Source organism: Glandiceps talaboti, chromosome 17, assembly GCF_964340395.1.
Source record: "Glandiceps talaboti chromosome 17, keGlaTala1.1, whole genome shotgun sequence".
NCBI lineage: Eukaryota > Metazoa > Hemichordata > Enteropneusta > Spengelidae > Glandiceps > Glandiceps talaboti.
Window position 1 is genome coordinate 15,512,853 of NC_135565.1, and position 15,331 is coordinate 15,528,183.

Genomic DNA, 15,331 nt, shown 5'->3' on the forward strand with positions numbered 1-15,331 from the left:
AATACTTGTCTGATGACAGAAGTGTACGACAATTAGGATTCCCCTGTCTGACAAGTAAGACAGCATCATCGTAAACCACAGCCTCTTTTACAGCACCGTCCAAGACGTACCTACCGCCAAGATTCATTATTTTACTGTGTCGCAGAAGAAATAACAGCTCTAGATCTGGTTTGCAAGAATGGTAAGACAGTAAAAGGCCATGTAGTACTTTATAGGTCTATGAATACAACTTTGATTTGAAAGCAATACTGTATTTGCACTAGCAGTGGGGCAGTTCCTTGAGAAGGTACTTCTCCTACATGGTTCATAAAAAAAGTTCATAATGTACTTTTATAAAAGTTACCATCTTGTACATTTCTGTGTGTTCTCTACAGGTCAAGTTCAGGATGATTGGAGCAGAGAAAGGAGTGATTGTTTGGTGACTGTTTCAACATTACATCCAGCATAGACAGTTTGAGATAACCACACAATGGCCCAAATTAAAACCTACTGTCGTATGCGGCCTTCAGACACCTTGTCTCAGTGTTTTGATTGGGATGGCAGTAAGGTGTTTGTGAGGACACCAGAATCAGCATCAACTGGTAGAGTTCAAGGTCGTACTATCGATCAGGAGTTTAACTTTGGAACAGTGTTTGGACCCCACAGCACTCAGGATGATGTGTTTGATACAGTTGCTAAAAGTATCGTTGATGGTATGTAATTAAAATTCACATGTACAAGCTGAATCTATATGTTTTCGGGATGTAATTTTTTCTGCATATTAAAAGGTACTCATAGTATTCTACTTACTGATGTACACTTAACTACCACTTACAGTGGACTGAACTCAAACCTGGTAATGTGGTAACACATGTGTAACTTATAGACGGTCTGTAATTTATTATTCATATAACAAATCTCAAGGAGATCCCTACTATGTAATCAACTGTTCTAACCGTGCAAGTAGCCTCGGACAATGGGGAACTTGCGAACCTGCCATGTTGAATGTTGCATCATGGGAAATGTGATAATAAATAGTGATGAAAAAATATTGTAAACAATACTGTTACATTGTTTTTAACCACAAATAATCAATTCATAGTCACCCTGACCATTGTGGGAGGTTTTTTCACTGGTAGCTCCAGATTAGGTATTACGATAACCATGTATAATCCCATAGTCCTTTGCGTCTGAGCATGTTCAGTCTGGATTGCAAGTTCCCTATTGTAATGTCATATAAGGCAGGCATCAACATTACAGTATATACTAGAATAGTGTAAGCAAGCTTTTATGTACTAAATATTTCCATGTGAGTACACTTTTATAAACTCATTGTGTACCAAAGTGTAGCCCTGGAAATCCACTGATTTGGTTCATATCGACATATACTTAACAAAGTAATGGAATGTCTCAAGAACATATCCTGGCTGCTATGGTAGAGGCATACTCTGTTATTTAGATTGTTTTTGTTTACTTTATGAAAATCCAATGTTTTAATAATTTAGTGGAAGTAAAAGAAACATAGTGATATATATTGGTAGGTTAGTATACTCTGAAGGTGAAATTGCACATATCCGACAAATAATAATGATGATGATGACACAAGACTCATTTGGTAATAGTGAAGTTACCATTATTGTAATCTACTTTTTGTAGCTAGATTCCAATAAGGTAACTTCACTATAAAAAAAAATGGTGTCAAGTATCAATTTCTATTCTGATACTATACTGTTCTAATACAGTAATAGGACTTTCACCTTTATGTTGCTTTGGTAGTTTTTCTGAGGTGTTTGTTTTGTCAAAATACATGTAATTTAGTCAGTGTTCCCCTTAACTGCAACAGTTAGTATGAAAACACACTGTATTCAACCTATATGTATTCATGCCTGGTCACATGACTGTTTATATGAATATTTAATGAGGTTTGTTTGAGCTATTGATTGGTTGAGTTCACAACAATAGAGATTGCACAGTATGATAGGTGACAATACACAGTTAACAACTAACACCTTGCTTTGGTCAGTGTTTGGACATTTGTAAATCGTGCAAGTACCTGTACACAGAGCTTTAGAGGTAGAGTTACTGTTTTTATGAGTAGACATGTATATGTATATGGTCAGTTGTTTGTAGTTAGTGGTATAATGTCATCATAATTCCATGCAGTCCACCACCACAAAGGTACGGGTTGTCATATTAACAGTACAATTGTGGTTTATAAAACTTCCTGTAATGTTTTACCAGCAGTATTCAACTTGAATCAAGATAGTTATTTAGTACTTGTATATTGCTGATATGCATTGTAACATGGTAAAATGTTTTGTAGTTGTTGGTAACTTGTTAGACTACCAGTGTATAGGGTGTTAAACTTACATGTTACTTGTACACTGTACAGAACAATTTGTGAAACTTCTTGTACTGTTTGCTTTGATATTCCTCATGGTTATTATCATAGAAATTGTTCAGTTATTTTTCATGTGTATATATCATACGATATGTATGTTTCAATTCCAAAATAACAGAAAATTATAAGCAGTGAGTGAATCGTCTTTCTGTACGTGACACTGCAACTGTAAAATGTTTGTCATTTATTTCAATTATTTATACATGTAGCAACATTACAGGAAGGTATACATTGTGTCTTTTACCAACGTTAGCAATTGTAGAAATTATTAAAAATTAGCACTCAAATTAATCAGTTATTAGCACAGTTTTATAATGTGAGGTTAATGATGGGAAATTATGCTATCAGACACAACTGTGTTGTTAACTGTTCCAAACTCCTGGTTTATTAATTAATAAGTATAGATTTAATAATGCTATCTTTTCATTCTCCTCTGCATTTCAGGATTTCTCTCTGGATATAATGGTACAATCTTTGCCTATGGACAGACAGGTTCTGGTAAAACATTCACTGTAGAGGGTGGAGCTAGGAAATATTCAGATAGAGGACTGGCACCAAGGTATGGTGATATAGACAATAGACACACAGACATGCATAATATATATAAACCCATATGCACCGACATATATACATATATACACTGAATATATGACATTTTTTTTTATGACAAAAACCATATTTTCTTATTCACTGACACATACTTTGCCTTTTCTAATTTCCAACTACAGAGCCCTGTCCTTCATCTATAGAGCACTGGAAAGTCGTCAGGATGAAGACATAAGTGTTCATGTGTCTTATTTAGAAATTTACCAAGAAAGTGGTTTTGATTTACTAAGTCCTAGTTCTAGACCTGGTAACATAGTCAATCATTTACCAAAGGTAAGTTACTAGTATGTTATGATTTTCACTAAGTCCTAGTTCTAGACCTGTTATCTATTTACCAGAGATAGGTTATGTTATGATGTACTAAGTCCTAGTACCAGACCTGGTTACATACTGCGGTAGTCAGCCATTTACCAAAGGCAAGTTATGTTATGATTTCCTAAGTCCAATAACTTTAGCCCTTGGAATGTGGTACCTCAGGGTAGCCAATGAAAATGAAACTTCACATTTCTCACAGCGGTACAACTGTGTTGTCTGTAACTTGTGCACCTCACAGCCATTGAAAGTCTTCAGTTCACTTCGAACATTTGAGAGTCCCCAGGTTGCCAGTAACAGGTGTACATGTACCTCCCAGCATTCATTGGATGTATGTAATTTCTGTTAACTACTCACTCAGGTACATGTGGTAAAAGATCTTCAGAACATCTGTGTTGTTCATAACAGATGTACCTCCTGGCAACCAATGAGAATGTTTTATGTTCACTCGTTACACAGGTACATGTAGTAGAGGGCCCTCAGAACACCTGTATTGTTCGTAACTTATCTATGCACCTGGCAGCTGATGAACATGTTGCCCAGGAATTACTGCTGCAAGGACAAGCTAATAGGAAAGTTGCAGAAACTCCCATGAATCAACGGTCTTCCAGATCTCATGCAGTATTTACAATACACTTAACATCAAGATCACCAGGGTCAGAGGTCATCACAAGGTAGGTTGAAGATCATACAGTGGTAAACTCTTTATCAACAAAGTCATCAGGTGATATTTCTTACATGTAGATTTGTGTAACATCTCCATGGATAAAAAATATATGCATGGGAAGAGACAAACTTGCTAAAGACCTAAAAAGTAAGATAATGGTATTAGATTCAACAGATTTCAATTTGAGGTAATGTCTTCTGATCACATTACTGGGACAAGCCATTAGCCAAGCAAGTGGACTTGTTATCAAAGAGTACCAATATTTACACATGTGATGATGGGCTCTTACATAACACAAGTAAACAGCTGTAAAACCTCTATTCGGCCGGCTGCATGGACTGCAATTGAGGCAAACCTTATCTCCGTCTTATATCAGTTGTTATCAATTTATTAGGCTATCATAAGTAACGCTACACACAGCTTTAGAGATGCAAACAACTTTTATGACACCCGTTTTCGCCAGGCAAGCCCGCAGGTTTGTTGCACTTGGACCGCTAATGGTTTGTGACTGTCATGATAATTGAAACTCAAGTTTACAACATACTTGAAAGATGCTACAAGGTAGGCTGTCAACCGGTATATAAAAAGAAACAGAAAATATATTATAGTATATTAGGGGTGTGGATACATGTAATGTGACATTGATATGAAGTGACATAATGACATAATGAACTCTTGACTCTGACCAGCACTACATTGTGTATTGTTCACCATACATGCACATGTATATTAAATGTCAAGGGGAAAGCCACTCTAGGATATAAAGGTAAACAATGTATATTCATGACTCCTAAGTGCTTACATGTATGAATACGCATTGTGCATCTAACAAATATTCACGTTTGATCAGACCCATGCAGCAATAATGCAATACAGAAAGAACAGTAGAGGAGAAAAAGCATTTCAAATTCGTAATTTGAGTGAAATGTATGTAATGTGAAATCATGAAATGACTCTCCAGAACCCAAAGTTTATGAAAATACATCATTCTATTTCCTGGAGTGGCATTACCCTTTGATATGACTGACTGGGGTTTTTTCCATATCAAAGATATAAATTCATATCATGACGTGTATTTTTATTTCAGGTCCAAGTTACATCTGGTAGATTTAGCTGGATCAGAAAGAGCTGCTAAAACTGGTATCACAGGTCAACAACTTGATGAAGCTAAATTTATTAATTTATCACTACATCACTTGGAGAGAGTTATCATTGCATTACATGACAGTGTTAAACAAAGTGAATCAAGACATCGAAGTAGCAGTGCTGGGTATGTGTAACATAGTCAAACATAACCAATCAATCAACCAAACATATTTAAAAGGGTAGCCCAGTTGGCCAAAGCCAATCTCCTCCAAGGCCCTCCTTGTAAAATAGTCCAAAGTCAGAAGATACGAGATGTAAATTGAATGCTTCCATATAGGGGTAGAGAACATTTTAACGGAATGTAAATTGAAAATACATAGAGAAATAGTTATTCAGGTTATGTGTAACATAGTGAATCAAGACATCTGAAGTAGTTTTAATTTTACTATGATTTTTTATAGCATCAGTATCCACAATGATGTACATGTATATAGTGACCAAATATATAAATGTCTTAGATAAGTTAGAATGTAATAAAATTAGCACTGAAAGCGCTGATGCCTGAGTAAATAATATTTTGTTTGTGGTGTACATTATGCTGTCCATTCTTTTCTTTCCTTGATTTCCTGTCAGATTGGTGGTATTTTGAGTGCACCATCTATTATTTTCTCTCCTTGATTTCCAGGCGGATAGGCAGTGCTTCCAGTACACGGTCCATTAGACCGCGATCTAGCAGTTTCCATGGCAGCAGTAGAGGTTACATTCCATACAGGAATTCGTTACTAACTATGGTTTTAAGGGACAGTCTTGGTGGTAACTGTCTAACAGCCATGATAGCTACAATATCCATACATGAATCAAATATGGGAGAATCTATCTCTACTTGTAGATTTGCACAAAGAGTGGCTTGTATTCGTAACCATGCAAGGTGAGTAGTTAGCTGGTGTTATAACACATCATTTTCATATTGCCTTCAGTGATTGGCTTAGATCATGTCATGTGATATGGACTAGTGACCCATAGTGACCTCAATTTGCATAGAGCTTGCACTAGTCACATTCTACTTTCCCTAGGACACTATTCATGTACCACAGGATGTTTGTAATAAGCTTTGACTAATGAAACAAATATGTGCCTGAGAATATATATAATTATTTAAATGTATGTCTTAATGTTAATATACAGTCGAAATGAAGAACTAGATGACAGAATGGTTATAAAAAGATTGAGAAGGAGAATTGCAGAGTTAGAGGCTGAAATAGCATGTCTTAAAGCTGGTAACATAGAAGATGGTGATAATATACAGGTATATACAATATAAACAATGTTCTCCCAAGTTATCCCAAGTCAGTGGCTAGCCTAGAATAGACCAGAAATATTACATAGTATGTATACCTGGGATTACATGCGCATTGTACTTTATTAGTAGTATTTCTACTGCAGTGCAATACTGACAACATTATTGATTGCCTATATGCATTGAGCACTCAATTGTTCCTTGCACACAAATTGCATGATTCTCTAGTATGATTTTGTAGAAATCTACTGTTTCAGATAAACGTATATATAACAGCACCCCATGATGTATGTTCTCTGAATTTATACATTTATATTTTACCCCTGAGTGGTATTGCGCTCATGCTTGCAGTGTTTTCTGCTGTACGAATGCAGAGAACACAGCATTTGCAAACACTCTTGCAAAAACTCCAAGTATGCCACTCTTGCACTCATGCATTGGGTTCTATCATCTTATTTACTGGCAACATCAATCCATGCCAGGGGGATGTTTACTCTCCCATCTCATTTAATTGTCCAACATCCTCATATTCCAAAATACTAAATATATTCATTTTGTGTTTCATCTCCCCATCAGACTACTACCAACAAAGAAATTGAAGATTCTGACTTGCCTGACAGAATTCCCAGACCTGTTGGTTTATCAGATGATGATAAAAAGCTATGTGTCAAAGTTATGCATGGATTTATTGGAGGAAAGATACGGGATCCAGTCGCTGCAGGTTAGTGGTTGTCAACATCAACAAAAGATGGCCCAATATAAAGTCTTTACACAGATTTTAATTGTATGCTTATACCAGGAATGATGTGATTTTTCTTGCAATAAGGATGTTTATTGGTGGGGCACCATGGCAACGCACATACATATTGAAAACCCACCCGTGCAGTCATTCCAATGGGTTTTGTCTACAAATCAAACCAAACCATTTCTTTTTGAATGGACATATTATTATCATGAAAAGAGACAAAACATGAGAAAGAATAATGTTTATAATATTTATTTTTGATGAATATTCCAAAACTGTGTTCAACATTGGGGTAGTAAAAATCAAAGAAGATTAAGTCCACTAACTATATAAAAATTTCAGAATAATATCTTGGTGGGTTTTATAGATGCAATTTTTTTCTTTTGATGTATGCACAAGCCAACCCACATACTACCGGGAAGTACCTTAAATGTAGCCATTGTTTTGTTCATGTATGTATGTATGTATACATAGATCATTAGATGTCAGTGTGACAAGAAGTTGTAGGATCTAATTTCCATGCTAATCAATTGACCATCATGATTTCACAATAGAGGGCACAAATCATTATTTAACAATTGTTCATACAGGTGTGAGAGATCCGTACAAGTTTAGAGAGTGCATGCATCTACTACGTGAGATGTTGATGAGATCATATGCAGTGGAAGAAAAAGCAGCACAGAATGAAGACGAAATATTGTATAGAAAAGACAGAGGTCGTCGTGACAACAGGAAACGAACTAGAAGTCATGACAACACACAAACCTCACAGGATGGTCCAGGAGAGGAGAAGAATGTTAACGAAGAAACACCAGAGATGCCAAAAAGGTAGTGACAGTACTTTCATATTTTACTAAGAGTCTGTCTTTAATATCACCATGAAACCATCCACTTCTCTGCAGGTAGAAACATGAAATGACTATGTATAAGCCATAATCTGTTACCTAGATGCATATCTATTATCAATTATATTGTAGTTGAGTCTGACTTTAACCTGCGATGCTAAAACCTATTCTGATCTTTTCCAGAGTCCACAGTGCCCCTGCATCTGAAAGCAGGAGATCCCGTAGAGACAGAGAAATGGATCACAGAAGAGGAATAGAAGAAGCTCATCAAATTCTTAGTCCAAGAAGTTCAGGTAACTTTAAGATTTCCTACATGTACAATGTAGTGTAACAATTTTAAATTGACAATAAAAGTCACATTACCACGACCTCATAGTTTGCCATGAAAGTTTTTTTTAAAAATGTAACAGTTATTACAAGTGCATGGTTCAAACTTCCTTATTATTTGGTTCAATTTGCATAAACTTGTTTTCAACAAACCATTGTAGAAGCCCCTTCCATTAGTTCATTGTACCAAGTATATTTGGGTACTGGTGAGGGACATTAGCTAAAACCCCTCCAAGAACATGTCCAATGAGGGGGATACACATGGCAGAGAGCATTACCGTCAGCCCTTCCAATGATATGCCCAGTTGCACACAACTGAAAAATACAGAGTTATACCATTGGTCGATTCCCTCCAAGATATCTGCTTATACCCACATAAGCAGACAGACCACCCAGTAACAAACTGAATAGTTATTGATGTATTCTATATCTACAGGCAGTGGCCAAGCTAACACAAGATATAACTTTAAGACTCCATTTGAAGAGAAAAGAGAGAAAGATATCAAAAGAATTGGTGATAAAGTAGATAAATACTTTGATACACAGCCTAGCGATCAGCGAGAATTGATGGCATTCCAAGTCACTGTCAAAGAAGAAAAACTAGAACTTATGGAAAGTCAAATACTGTAAGTTATGATCCTTCTAATAACAGTTCTCTCTTTGTCGGTAACACCCATATCAAGTTACTGATTAGGCTTTGGCAAGATTTAGCACAATCTCATTAAAATCCGATGTAGTGTACACTTGCTATTTCTTTTTGGCTGTTACGTTTACTATCATTTGTTCTTTTGTGTGCACTCATTAGATACATCTGACACAATACAATATGTTTTCCTGAATGCAGTCTCGTACTTACGAGTAGCCAATCAGAATCTGTCTTACAATATAACACTCAACGTTTGAAATTGAAAGAAAGAGAACAACCAAACAATAATGATGACGTCATTGTCTGTATTCTGTGCTCATGCTCTTTTCCAACAGAATACTCTGAAGTACTGTACCTGTATGTTTTGGCATATTATGCATTTTTATTGGTTGAGTGAATTCACTTGGCACTCTTGTGTGGCTTGGGAAAACCTATGGTATTGTATCAGATGTATGTAACGAGCACTCACAAAAGAACAAACAACAGTAAATGTAACAACTAAAAAGAAATAGCGAGTGTACACTACATCGGATTTTAATCAGATTGAATTTAGCATAGAAGTAGCACAGAAGAAAAAAAAGGCCCTGTTTGGAGTAGGGTTAAAATTTAGTTGTGAGAAACAGTTGTCTTGCAGAGCTATATAGAAAAACATTGTTCTTGAATGAAAGCATTGTCCTGTGTAACCCTTATGGCTCCACTGATAAGATAACACTAATAATGAGAACCTGGACTTGAAACTCTGGCATCATGAGTAATACCCTGGTATGTAGATTTTGACCTATGACCTCCATAATTTATTATTTTGTTTACAGCCATAAGCTGACTACTCTGAAGGAAAGTATTGGACAGCAACACGATTATATCCTACATCTAAAGAAGAACAGAGCCGATACTGAAACTATCAACAATCAAAAACTTGTTGAACATCAACTCAGGACTAGACAGGTTGGTGTGTTTTGTAAACTGAATGTGTGATTTTGATTATATAAATTTAACCAATACACAAAGCATAATTTGAAAAGTTGAGAGCCTTTGACTGCAAACTATTAGCCTTGTTCACACAGTATGGTAGATGGTACTGTTTATTATGACTTACAAAGTGACGTGATCTCAGAGGATGCTCCCATAGATTTTAAGGATGAAGTGCCATTCTTCATCTCTGTCCAAGTTATTTGGGCAACTCTTGATTCATGTAATTTGTTAAAAAATGTGATTTTGATGTTAGATCATTCTGAGGTACATTGTACATATAAGTCTAGATGTATGATAACTTTAGAACCTTATTTTAGGCACCAATAAATGGAATATTGGTGTTGGGGGCTTTGTCTCAAAATGTAGAAAACTTGTTTACAGATAATGTAGACATGTTCAGAGATAGAGACATCAGGCAATTCCCACTGTTATTTTAATAACAGTAATATTCAGCCCTGGCTGACTGCTCATGAGAAGTCAATGAAATTTGGTATTCATTTCCCAAAAATTGTTTGTCTCTATGGGGAGAAATTTGTATTCATAGACAATTCATCCAATAAGGAGCAAAAGGGGTGAGAGTTTAATGTAGGATAAACTATATTGTTTAAGTTAGCCATCCCATTGTAAGTTAATTGGCTAATTTTGATAATTGTTCCAGACAGCAAAATCAGTATGAAGTAGTGTGTTATGCTATGAATACAGAGTCATTATGTAGTGAGAAAAAAATAGCTGTTTTATTGGCACATTGATGTATTTTAGTGCCATGCATTGACTATGGCAAACACATTTCCATTTCTGAATTTGATGCTTTTTAGAAATATTTGTATTTAGGGGTACAAAAAAGATTCCATTAAAAGTAAAATTACTTTTGTTGGATGAGAGAGAACTAATATGGTTCAACCCCACCCCCTAACTAAAAGAATTATGCATTTTATCTTACATTGAACTATTGATCTCACTCCTTGATTTCAGGGTAAATATGAAAGACGGCTGAGATTTGTACAAGAACAATTACAGTTTCTACAAGACCATGAATTAGTACAGAATGAAAGAGAACATAAACCAAGAAATAGAGGAGATGATGCTGTATCCATGCAGTCGGCTAGTTATAAGGAATACCTCATGGATAGATATCAACACAGAGATGGGAGAATGAATTCAAGGAAAGTTCTGGAATTACTGAAAAAGGAAGAAAAGAAACAAGACAAGGTTAGAAATATTGCAGTGGAAAATGTGCTATTGACAAATTAAGATAGACACAAACTAACACTATTCGCATGTAGGTTTTACAAGTGAATGCGTGATAGCAGTACCTCTAATAATTCTGTGGATAAAATCAACCTTGTAATCAAGATAGTGTAAACACTGAATGAGGTTGAATGTATGGTCACTTGAGGAAAACTTAAAATATAACTTATGATAGATGCAAACTAAAACGTTGTTGTTACATATGGTAGATTGCACAAGTGGATTGTAGCAATGCCTTGATTATGTGGATATAATCACCTTATTATCAAGATAGTGTTAACACTGGATGCTGTAGAATGTGCTGCCACTTGAGGAAAACTTAAAATATAAATATAACATATGACAGACGCAGACTAAAAATGTTTTTTGTTACGTGTGGTAGATTACACAGGTATGTGATAGTTATTGCCTTGATTATGTAGATATAATCACCCTGTAATCAAGATCATAGTGTAAACACTGAATGAGATTAAATGTGTCGCCACATGAGATAAAACTTAGGATAAAAAATGCCACCTTACTGTGAGTGTACTTCAATGTCTGTTGATAAATTATATCAACATTTTGCAATAATAGTTTTAGTTTGTGTCTGTACAACAGTCCCAATTACTTGTCTGCATTTGTCAATTCTCATTAAAAGTTTCACTTAGGGTACTTAAAAATGGCAGCAAAGAAAGTGTGGTGTTTGTTCTATAGCTACAAATAAATTTAGCAGCGACATATAAATATCACATCTAGTGATCAGGGAGAGTATTTATCATGTTGGAGTTCAGGGGAGGCATATGTAGGATAAGGTATATGTAGTTTGGATATAATCAACTTTAAGTTTTATCAGTATATTTGACATTGTGCTAAATCATTTTCTTTTACTTCAGCTCCAAATGAGAATTGAACAACAGAGAGTACAGGCAGTAAGTGATCACCTGGCTGTCAAAGAAGCTCAAACCAGACAAAAACTTTCAGAATTCAAAGAGAAACTGAAACTAGCTAAAGAAGAACGAAAATTCAATACAAGCAGTCAGTCATCAACAGCTAACAGTTCAGGAAACTCTGCTAATAACTCATGGTGGAATTCATCACCAAATAAGGACAATGCAAATACATCACCAAATAAGGACAACTTGATGTCACCATATATGGATAGTACTAACACATCACCAAATAAGGACATGAAGTCGCCATATATGGACAATGCAAATTCAGACACCAATGATAACTCAGGGAATGCTAATACAACAACATTTACGAATTCTGGATTATTTGAGAGTTCACCTGTAAATGGATGGATGAATTCAACACCAAAGTCACACCAGAAGAACAAACAGAGGTCATTTAGATCCCCACAAACAGACACTCACAATAACAGTGATGATGATACAAACGATAGTCATTTACCGAACTCAGGATTCAGTACCAGGGGTGTATTCACACAGAGCCAAAATGAAAGGAAAGATAAAGTACCTCTAAAATCTGGACTGCATTCAGAAATAACATATACCAATGGAGACATGGCAGTAGAAGATATAGAGGAAAGTGTACATGTACAACAAACTTCCAAATCTTCACAGGAAGATGATTTCTTTTCATCCAAAAAATCAGACGTTTCCCAAAGAACATCAAAATCACCGTTCGATAATAAATTTGTGTATACTCCAGCCACAAACCCTATGGTAAGAATGTCAGCCAAATCCAAAAACAAGAAAGATAATAATGAACTCTCCCAGGCAACAGACACACACAGAGAACGGACTACTGAATCTGAAATAACATACAGTCCAACTGAATATTTACAAAATGAAGACAAATATCCATTTGATCCAAAGAAATTTTCTTTGAGCTCAAAGACTTTTGACTCCTCCATGGCATCCATGTTGGAGGACAGTCCTTCATTATCTCAACCAAATAAGGATCCGCCTGATTGGTTCAGCAGTTCTAAATGGTCCAATTACAGTTCAGGTTATGGAGATTCAGCCAGTCAGAGTGGAGTATCTTCACCCATTGGTGGTAGGGCAAGAAGTCCATTAGTGCAAACAAGATCTGCGTTGTCACCGGAAAAGGTAGATATCAAATTATGAAAACTTTTTTTTTCATTTTTCTAGCGAAAGACAGATAATCATCTAGTTAAAAATTGTCCATTTGATATATTTTGATTTGAGAAAGTCAGGGAAAGTCTGAAAACTCAAAAAAATGTTACTTGAGTAGCTGAATTAGGTCAGAGAAGAATATCTACATGTATACAGATAAATTATTTAAGAAGACCCCTACATCCATTTAAAAGGCCAATTCTTTACAGTCACAGGTACCTACTGGGTAAAGCTCAGTGTCAACTTTTCAGCTTAGAAAACCTTACCTCAAACTGGGCACCAAATCCCAAAAGAGGGTTTTTTATTAAAAAAGAAAAAAAACATACAAGGGGAAAATCAACTGTGACAAGTTCTAAGAAAGTTTAAAAGGTACATCTTCAACCCTCTTTTATTACTTTTTAGATTTAATCCCTTCAAGTTTGTTATTTCATGAGTAGATTTTAACTGTCAAAAGTTATCAATTTAACATTTCACATTTTTAGGTAGCTGATGGCAACAGTTATTTCTTAATTTACCATTTCAGGTTTCTGATAGCAATCCTCTGTCAATGAAAGAGAAGTTGGCGAGGTATTTAGACAAAGCTGCTACTTCAGGATTTAATAAAAGAGCACCACCTAGAATGATGATGACAAGACGAGGTACATAATATATAATGTATATATTAGACGTTGATATTGTCTCGATTTTAATTTCTGAAGAAAAGTGATGTATCTTCTTGCTGCAATATTCAGTGATTATATTTTCAGAGAAGGAGAAATACTTCACTATATACAGAAACTTAAAACATACAGTTGAAATTTTGAACTTCAACACTGCTTAGCAGATCAGGTCAAAATTCAATGGTGATGTTTCTAGGGATGTGTAGATGAAGAATTATTCATGACATGATGAATGAGCACCATAGTTTATATGCAAAAGAGGAATGCAGATATCATTTTTGAGAGGAAAAAATGTTTGAATTCCAAAACTGCAGGACGTAGAGATCTGAAATGTGATGGAGATGTTTGTTGGGATATGTAGATGAAAAAGTGTGAAACTCAAGATGACTTTATTTTTTATATGCAAATCAAACAGCCAGTAAATAGTTGATTGTATTCTGTTTACAGGTACCCCAAGTATGGATTACAGTGTTGGTGATGATATCAGTACAGTTGCCTCAACAACTCTAAAACTGACTAGTCCATCTATGGATTCATTTGGTACAGATCCACTATCTATGTATACTACAGGTACTTACTATACATCGGATGGTAGACAAACACCAGACAGTAAATCAGATTTGGAGAATGAACAAGAACATAGTAAGGAAAGTAACAAAGAAAGTAAGGAAGCCTCAAAGGAACATACAACAAAAAATAAACCCAAAATCAAAGCCATGGATGATGCTGAGAGAGAACAAACTTACGTGAATACTGTGAAACAACAAAGAGACAGGGTTGCTAAGATACGAAGGGCTGTGAAAGCTGCTGATACAATCCAGAGAGCTTGGAGGAGATACCAAACTAAAAAACGAAGATAATGAGCTCTGTAGCAGGGACTGAGTTTGGTACATTAATCTCAGTCTGCTAGGACTTAATCTCAGCCTGCCAGGATTTGATCTCAGCCTGCCAGGGTTGGAAACACAATAATCTCAGTTTGTCAGGATTTAAAATACAGTACAGCAGAAATGAAGATACCTTGGTGTTTCATTCATGAGACACAATTTATTTTTGCACAGAGAGAGACAACTTCAAATGCAAAACAAACAATGATAGATGTACTGTGCACAGTGGGGATGTATAGAAGTAGACAAATTACCATCATGTTGATTATCAATTGGAAAGTAAACAGTTGAAGCTATTAAAATCATCAAGTCCATGTGTAATTATTTCAGCAGAAGTCTAGTTTCTACTACATTGATAACAAATAGGAATGCTTATTACTTTTCAATGTGATTAGGTAAAGAATAATGCCATGTTGATTGTGTCTCTGTTATTGTTATAGTTGAATTGTGTGTGTCTTTGTGATAGAAACATCAGTGGGTGAAACACCAAGGCAACTTGATTTCTCCTGTAATCTCAGCATGCCTGGGTTTGAATTGTAATAATCTTGGCTTCCCAAAGTTAAGTTTCAGGTG